Source organism: Leptonychotes weddellii, chromosome 9, assembly GCF_054177405.1.
Source record: "Leptonychotes weddellii isolate Sample4059 chromosome 9, ASM5417740v2, whole genome shotgun sequence".
Classification (NCBI taxonomy): domain Eukaryota; kingdom Metazoa; phylum Chordata; class Mammalia; order Carnivora; family Phocidae; genus Leptonychotes; species Leptonychotes weddellii.
Genome location: NC_138377.1, coordinates 122558026 through 122567320, shown reverse-complemented (window position 1 = coordinate 122567320; position 9295 = coordinate 122558026). Strand labels below are relative to the sequence as shown.

The 9295-nt window shown below is 43.5% G+C and overlaps 1 long non-coding RNA gene across 4 annotated transcripts in view; it reads left to right on the top strand.

Moving 5' to 3' along the window:
- The window catches only part of LOC115942938 (uncharacterized), a 12922-nt gene extending 4034 nt beyond the window's left edge, over window positions 1-8888 (top strand). For 2 of the 4 annotated variants that reach the window (XR_014148839.1, XR_014148838.1), the window contains 2 exons: window positions 1582-1724; window positions 6139-7943. This is a non-coding gene — a long non-coding RNA (uncharacterized LOC115942938). Of the gene's footprint in view, window positions 1-1581; window positions 1725-4745; window positions 4945-6138; window positions 7944-8766 lie in introns of those variants that run through there. The other 2 variants (XR_014148840.1, XR_014148841.1) reach the window with 2 other exon arrangements.
- Window positions 8889-9295: the final 407 nt, after the last annotated feature.

The following is a 9295-nucleotide window of genomic DNA, read 5'->3' as shown; positions in this document are numbered from 1 at the left end:
GAGCCCTTTCTTACATAAATCCTATCAACGGTATATTTTCTGTGCTTTCTAATTTGTTTCTCTAAAGTTGACTAAGGACTTAAAACTTCTTGCAAAGTGGTATAAGGGAAGGCTTCTTCTTAAAAGAAAAAAAAAAAATCCTTTGTAATTGTCTTACCCACATCGGGTTTGACAGTAATTTTCAACTGGTTGTTAGCTAATATTTCCAGAGCATTCAACTGACATTTCATAGAAACAACTCTTTCTTTTCATGCTTATGTTTCATCAGTTTGTGTAACTTAAATTAATTATACTCTGGCATACAGTCATAAGGAGGTTTGGGACCAAACACAACAGACTCTTGTTAGGCATCTAACTCAACTGGTAGGAAGAAGTGTGTAGGAATTCCAGAGATGAAAGCATTCAGTAGGTCATGGGTAGTAGTCAGTATGTTTAATTGGAGGGAATAGAAAGTGTTGATTCCAGAGAGTCCATTAAAAGAGAGCCATTAATGCTCATTAGACTAGTATGACCAACTCTGTGTGCATATATCTTAACCTTCTTCTTCCATCATTTATCCATTTTATAATCCCCTCAAAATCACTGTCCCTCCATTCCCATTTAGCTAAACATGGCTTTAAACGACTTAAGATTGGTATGGCTATCAAAGAAATTCAAATGGTAACATCACATACTGCATTAGCAAAATAAACATCCCTTGTACACTTTCCAGTCTTAATAAGATGATGTAATTGATACATTCAGAGAAACCTGTGATGTGAATTGGCATTACCCCTTTAAGAAGAAACTGACCATACTTCTGAAGAGCCTTAAAAGAGATGTGGCCCTTTTGACTCATCAATACCACTCCTGGAAACTTCTCCTTCGGAAATAACCCTCCCCCAAAGAGAATGGCCACATGTACAATATTTACTGTAGCCTTATTTGTGGTAGTGAAAGTTGGAGTAACTTACGGTATGTAACATTGTTTAACTTACTGATTACATATTATTTAGAAAAAGATACAATTTGTTCCACTACACTAAGAACCTGAAACTGAATTGTATACTTTAAAAGGGTAAATTTTGTGAATCATATCTCAACTTTTCAAAAAAGATACAATTCTGTATTTTTGCTTTTGTATCAGCCAAGATCAGCAGGAAACAGATGGCCTGCTCAAAATGTGTAACTGAAGGGAGTTAATGAAGGGACAGTGTACAAAGAGACAGGCAGGGTTGAGGGAAACCAACAAGGGATAGTGAAGCACCCCAGGGCTAGAATCTGCGGAGAGGGCGCCTGGGTGGCTCAGTCGTTAAGCGTCTGCCTTCGGCTCAGGTCATGATCCCAGGGTCCTGGGATCGAGTTCCACATCGGGCTCCCTGCTCAGCAGGAGGCCTGCTTCTCCCTCTCCCACTCCCCCTGCTTGTATTCCTGCTCTTGCTGTCTCTCTCTGTCAAATAAATAAATAAAATCTTTAAAAAAAAAAAAATCTGCGGAGAAGGCATCATCAGCCATAGACTAAGTGAGAACAATAGCTGCAGGAAAGAGAGAGCCAATAGGAACTTGCAGGAATACAGCCCTACCTCTCTCTCGTGCCCTCAGGTCTCCTGTGGTACCTCCCCCACTGGCTGAACCCAAGAGGAAGCCTAAGTGGAAGTGAGCCCAGGTGACAGTGTCCTTCAAGGCTAACCTCTGGAAAAGAATGGAGGGTGGATCTGGAAAGACAAAGGCAGAATATCTAGCAGGTATGTGATCATAGAATAATGTGAGAACTGTCGAAGCATATGGCCAAGGATCTAAAGGGAATCCAGAAAACCAGGGTTTCCAGAGAGGAGAAGTGGAGGTAGCTGGAGAGTAGACAGAGTAGGTGGTGGGAACAAGAAAGATCGTTAACTGAGGCTGAGACAAGGATGAGAGACAGAAGCAGGCACATTTTATTTTTTGGTCAAATACTTAGCTGGAGACTGCGCTCTGGAAGAGATTAATAGGAGATACAGGAGCTAAATTAGACCAGAGCATTGGAAATTCTTCCCCTATTGGCTATTACCCTGTATTTCTCCTTCCTAGATAAACTGCATGTGTTCAACAAATAATTGCTTAGTACCTATCATGTGCCAGGAACTCTTAGGCCCTGGGGATTGAGGAGGGAACAAAATTAACATCCTTGCTGTCCTGCAGTTTACATCCTGGTGGGGGGAGACAGACCGTAGATAAGTAAATATGTCAAGGAATAAGTGTTATAAAAAAAAAAATGTGGGAGAGCAGGGAAATAAAATTCTGCCCATTCTATATCTTAAAAACCTCTTGATTTAGACCACACAGCTCCCCCACCCCACCCCACCCCCACACACACCCCAGAGCTCCTGAGTAAATTAGACCTTGTGTATCTCTCACCTGGACAAAGATCATAATACCTTCCTCCCTCCAGCACCCTCCAACCAGTCCTCCACTCTGTGGGGAAGATCTTCCTGAAATGAATCATGTCAGTGCCCTGCTTAAAATCCTCCAAAGGTCTTGTTTGCCTGCAATGTGGAATACTGTCTAACCTTATCATGGACCTTTTCTTATCTTCTCTGTCCATCACATGCCTCTACCTCTCCCACTCTCCTCTTCTGCCCACACTAATTATCTGCAGTTTACCGGCCATGCCACACTGTCTCTCATATCCGTATGTTGGTTCATGCTGCTCTTTCCACTTGGAGGACCCTCCCAAACCCTCCACCTTCACCAGAATTTGGCAATCCCCTCTTTATTCTTCTAAACCCCTTAGCAATCACCTCTTTGGTCAAGCTCCCCTGACCTTCCCAGGTGTGAGGGAGCATCTCCCAGCTCCCTCTTTCGTGTTATCAGTATATCTTATAGGTACCTATGAATACATTTATCATACCATATAATCTTATTTCTTAGATCTCAAGATGAACAGAACTGGGTTTGGAGCACCTGGGGGTGGCTCAGTTGGTTGAGGCACATTTTATTTTTTGGTCAAATACTTAGCTGGAGACTGAGCTCTGGAAGAGATTAAAAGGAGATACAGGAGCTAAATTAGACCAGAGCATGGGAAATTCTTCCGCTATTGGCTATTACCCTATACTTCTTCAGCTCAGGTCATAATCTTGGGGTCCTGGGATCGAGCTCCTCATCCAGCTCCGTGCTCAGTGGAGAGTCTGCTTCTCTCTCTCCCTTTTCCTCTGCACCTCCCCCCTCATATAAATAAATAAAACCTTTAAATATAATCCATGGGTCAGAATCCTACATTATTGGTACATGTGTGACCCTCTTTTGTTACTAATCACCCCCCTAAAAACTAGGATTGACAACTTACACATATTCCCCCACACACACACACCCCATGCTGAATCTTGTGTTTATCATTTTCTGGCTTCTAAAAATATTTTCATCTAGAAAAATATTTTTTTAAATCAATTTTTAAATTGCCCTAGCTTTGATTTCATGGATATGTGGAATCTAAAAAAAAAAAAAAAAAAAAAGCAAATGAACAAACAAAAAACAGAAACAGACCAGTAAATACAGAGAACGGAAGGTTGCCAGCAGGGAGGGGGAGGAGGGGGATGGACAAAATAGGTGAAAGGGAATGGAAGATACAGGCTTCCAGTTATGGGATAAATAAGTCACAAGGATGGAAGGTACAGCGTAGGGAATATAGTGGATAGCTTGGTAGTAGCTTTATGTGCTGACCGATGGTAGCAACACTTGTGGTGGGCCCAGCATAAGGAGTAGAGTTGTCAAATCACTGTGTTGTACACCTGAAACTGAATGTAACATTGTGTGTGTCAACTATACTTCAATTACAAAAATTACCCTAGCTTTATAAAAATTTTTAAAAGTCTTGCTTTTTAAAAAAGGTGAGATTGAAGGTGCTTATATATCTTTACTAGCTATATATATATATATGTAGGATTTACTAGCTATATATATATGTATAGGATTTTATTTATTTATTTGTCAGAGAGAGAGACAGAGGCAGGCAGAGGGAGAAGCAGGCTCCCCACCAAGCAAGGAGCCTGATGTGGGGCTGGATCCCAGGACCCCAGGATCACGACCTGAGCTGAAGGCAGACGCTCAACCGACTGAGCCACTCATGCGTCCCTACTAGCTATATATACTTCCTCTTGTGAAATATCTGTTCATATCTTTTTGCCCATTTTCTATTAGTTTTTTTTATCCTTTTCTCATTAATTTTCAGGATTTCCTTATGTGTTCTCTTAATGTTCCTTTAGAGTTTTTTTCCCTTAGAATTCAAGTACACAGAAAAAGTTTAACTTCTAGAAATTTATATATGTCTATATATTTACATATACACATAAGTATATACTTGTGCATGTGAACCTACATACATAGTCCCAACACATGTATTTTAGTTGCTTTCTTTATTAAAGGGTATCATTCCCTACATAATATCCTGGGACTTCTTCTTTTTTTTTTTTTTTTAAGATTATGTTTATTTGACAGAGAGAGAGAGAGAGCACAAGCAGGGGGAGAGGGAGAGGGAGAAGCAGGCTCCCCACTGAGCAGGACCCCAACACGGGACTCAATTCCAGGACCCTAGGACTATGACCTGAGCTGAAGGCAGATGCTTAACTGACTGAGCCACACAGGTGCCCCAATCCTGGGACTTCTTTTTCACTTTCCATGTTGCATTGCTAAGATTTATCTCGGGCATGCTTCAAGTAGCTGAATTTATTTATTGTGGCTGCTGTAGATTATTCTAGAGTGTGAATACACTAATATTACTTTGCCCCTTGCAGCAGAGGCTCTTGGTACCCTGTGTTCTTCCCCATGGCTCACCTCTGATTTTAGCCAAATACATCATGGCCAGTTTCATGGGAGCTCCCAAACACTGACAACTCCTACTGTTCGTGTTGGGCCTTGGGTTTCTCCAATTTCTGCTTCAGGCCCTTCTCTGCCACAAGAACTTCTCAGCACCTCCTCAGGCACAGCCTGACGGTAAGGAGAGTTAACCCTCAACTAATGGGGGATGTGAGCCAAGGGATAAAAGCCCCAGGTTCCCATCCTTCAGATGGACAATTCTGGGAGCCATTTTGTATGCTTCTCAGAGGCGTCCATAGAATCACATGCCCCGAGTCAGCTTTTCTTCCTCCTCTGCCTCATCCTTCTGTCCTTTACTCCCACTGCCTAAGATCACTTCCCAAATAAACAACCTGCACCCAAGTCCTTGACCCAGTCTCTGCTTTTGAGGAACTCAAACTAATACAGCAACGTCCCGATAATGAGCGTTCGGACTGTTGCAGGGTTTTGCTATTGCAAAAGTGCTGCTAAGAAAATTTGTGTAAAGCCCACTGGTACACACAGGTACAGGAATTTCTCTTGTGTATTTATATAGGAGTAGAAATGCTGGGTCAAAGGCTAAGTCACCTTTCAACTCTACAAGATAATTCCAAACTGTTGACCAAAGTGCTTTTTACCAATTCATAGTTTCAACAACATCATATATGGAATCCTATTGCTCCATATCCTCTCCGACACTTGGTATGGTCAGATTTCTTAATTTTTACCACTCAAATGGGTATCAAATGGAATCTCATTGTGGTCTTAATCTGTACTTCCTGATGATTCATGAGATTGAACAGGGCTTCATATATTTATTGACCATAATGTTTCATCATCTGGGAAATCTCTATTCTTAACTTTTGCTCGTTTTTCTATTGGTTGATTGTCTTTTCCTCATTAATTTCACTAATTCTTTTTTTTAATTTTTATTTATGTAATCTCTACCCCGCACGTGGGGCTTGAACTCACAACCTCGAGATCAAGAGTCACATGCTTCACCAACTGAACCAGCCAGGCACCCCTAATTTTACTAATTCTTGGACAGTTATGGGTTTTTTCCCCTTGGCACTCAGGTGCTCAGAATTGAATTAATCACAGTCTTTACCAGATAAGACCTTTTTTTCTGGTTACAAAATTAAGGCACGTTTGTTGTAAAAGGAACATGTAAAGAATACAGACACATCTAGCTTTGAGAAAGTCTCCTTTCTGGCAGTTCCACGCCACCTCTGAGCAGGAATAACTCCCACGAGTTTATTATCCCATATTTTGGGGATTTTGTTTTCACGAATGTCTCCCAAATCGGATAGTTTCTCAAAAGTAAGGACTGTGTTGTCATCCCCGTATTCCCAGCTCCAGGAGAAGTACTGGCTTGGATCAGGAATGTAACACATCACTGTTGAACTAACTCCTGAAAGGTGGGTCAGAACAGAAGTTTTAAAGGTACAAGACTTCAGTTTGACTGAACAGAAGACTCAGGTAGGAGACAAATGGAGGATAGTACTGGTAAAACGTTCTGGGGCTTGATTACTTAAAGTCTTAGCTGTTGAGCCAAAGTGTTTGATTTTTATCTTGGAGGCAGCCCTCCGAGGAGGCACTCAAGGCCACTTTGGGTGCAGGGAGGTTATTCGTTCTTATGTTTTTATCAGCGACAGAATTAAAATAAAACACTGACAATCTAGTCATCTAATGGCAGCGTATGGGATGTAAGGGAGGAGGTTGGGGAAAATAAAACCAAAGATAGAGGAATGAATGAATCAAGAGGTTATTAACTTTTTTGGGGGGACCCAGAGTCCAATGAAAAATTCATGAAAACTGGGCCTTTTCTCAGAAAATAGACATAAACCTCAGCCCTTGTACTTTCTTTGTTGTTTTTTTTTTAAGTTTTTAAAAAAAGTTTTATTTAAGTCATCTGGACACCCAATGTGGGGCTCAAACTCATGACCCCAAGATCAAGAGTTGCATGCTCCACCAACCAAGTCAGCCAGGCGCCCCAGCCCCTGCACTTTTTAAGAACCTTTGATCAGTGGGTTATTCTTTTTGTTTTTTTTAAGATGTTATTTATTCATTTGACACAGAGAGAGAGTGAGAGAGAGAGAGCATGAGCAAGGGGAGGGGCAGAGGAAGAAGCAGGCTCTCCGCAGAGCAGGGCTCCATCCCAGGACCCTGGGATCATGACCTGAGCTGAAGGCAGATGCTTAACCCACTGAGCCACCCAGGCGCCCTGATCAGTGGGCTATTCTAAGAGCGAGAGATGAAGAACCTGAACTGTGATGGCAGAATGTGTTCATTCACTCAGATATGTTGATGTGTCTCCTACTAGATGCAAGGCACCGTGCCGAGTGCTGGGCACACACACCATCCAGTTTATTTTTTTTTTTAAAGATTTTATTTATTTATTTGAGAGAGAGAATGAAAGAGAGCACAAGAGGGGGGAGGGTCAGAGGGAGAAGCAGACTCCCTGCCGAGCAGGGAGCCCGATGCGGGACTCGATCCAGGGACTCCAGGATCATGACCTGAGCCGAAGGCAGTCGCTCAACCAACTGAGCCACCCAGGCGCCCACACCATCCAGTTTAAAGCATGGAGTACAGTGTGGCATGGTGGTCAACAGCACCAACTCTGTGCTCAAGTGTCTGGTCGCAAACCCCTGCCAGATGACCCTGGCTAATTTGTGAAATCCATCTGTACTCTGCAGGTGTTTCACAGAGACAGCCCTATCACCACCCTCATCATCAAGGGAATCCCACATCCCAATAAAGCACTTAGAATACAAGGCATGGAGGGAGCCCTTGGCAGAGCCTTAAGGCAGAAACCAGAGTGGAGAGCAAAAGGAGGAAGCAGAGAGCATGGGCTTGATTTCAAGAGCTTTGGCTAAAATGGAGGAGGGGAGAGAAGGCAGTAACTAGAGGGGGAAGTGAGGGCAAGGAATGGGTGAGATCCTAAATGCTGTGGGGAGGACATAGTGGAGTGGGAGAGGCTAAAGGCAAATCACCATGATCTGTTGTTTCCCCTAAAGGTGCCCAGAAGGCAGACGGGAGGGCTCTAGGGCAGAGGTGGAGGGTCTGGCTTTAGCTGGGAAGCCTCTTCTGCTTGTGCGCTGGAGGGGAGGAGTCGATGGTTGTGTGGCTGCAGGTGCTGGCTCCCAAGTAACCACAGGCAGGCCTGCGCAGGGGGGAATGCCACCTGTGGGGGAGGGGCGGGGAGTGGAGGCTGATGGGAGGTCTGAGGAGAGGGGACAAGTGGCCGGCTGACCTGACCAAGCATTTCACAGGGGGGCTAGCCAGGAAGTAGAGGAGGTGAAGAGATTGCCAGGGATTCCTCAGAGCTGGTGAGTTTATAAGGACACGGATCCTTCCGGTGGTCATCAGAGCTACGGGAGGAGAAAAGCATCTAAAGAAGGGGCAGTGAGTGCTGAGTGAAGTCGGGAAAATGGGGACCCACAGGAGACTGCTGGGTTTGCCAACCTACTGGTCACTACTGAAGTGATCTCAAGGATCACTCTAATGTCAGAGCAGATGACACATGGCTGGGAAGAAAGGAGGGAAAGAACAGAACAGCAGTAAACTACCCCAATCCGAGATCTGACGATGGAATGAAGGGGAAAGTAAGACATTAACCAAAGAGAGAGTCAAGTGGGGCGTATTTTTCTTTCTAAAAGTCAGGAGAGACACCTCTGTGGACCCGTATGTACATGTATAATTTTTTTAAGGCAAAAGCAGTGGTTGTAGCTGCTGGCGGGAAAGGGAGGAGTGAGGCTCCAGGTCAGCGGGGAATGACGCAAGCATAATATGGTAATAAACAGCTCCTCTAGGCCAGGTGTTTTCCAGAAGACTCTGTCATCCCCAATATACAGACGAGAAAACGGAGGCTCAGAGAAGTTACTTGCCCCAAATTACACTGCTAGTATGTGACAGAGCCAGGATTTAAGCCTAGGTCATATCACTCCAAAGGGCCAATGCTTACCGACCCCTGTCCCACAGAGAGGCAGAAACATTGAGACTACTGAGGAGGAGGAATATTTCTCTTGGCACCCAGGAAAGGAAGAAAGACTTGGAAGACGTGTGTGCTTAAGATTTTGTGTTCATTGGGCGCCTGGGTGGCTCAGTTGGTTGAGCGACTGCCTTCGGCTCAGGTCATGATCCTGGAGTCCTGGGATCGAGTCCCGCATCGGGCTCCCTGCTCAGCGGGGAGTCTGCTTCTCCCTCTGACCCTCCTGCCTCTCATGCTTTCTGTCTCTCATTCTCTCTCTCTCAAATAAATAAATAAATAAAATCTTAAAAAAAAAAAAAGATTTTGTGTTCATTTAGAGTTATTCTCCTTCCCACTCACCTGTATAAGCATATGGACTTTTAAAGTTGGCATGATTGAAAATAAATAAATTAAATAAATAAATAAATAAATAAAAATAAAAAATAAAGTTGGCATGATTGAGAAAGCATAACCTGACATAGAAAAAAGAATCAATCTTCCCTTAATTCAGGAGAACAGAGGGGAAACAGTTTGTATATG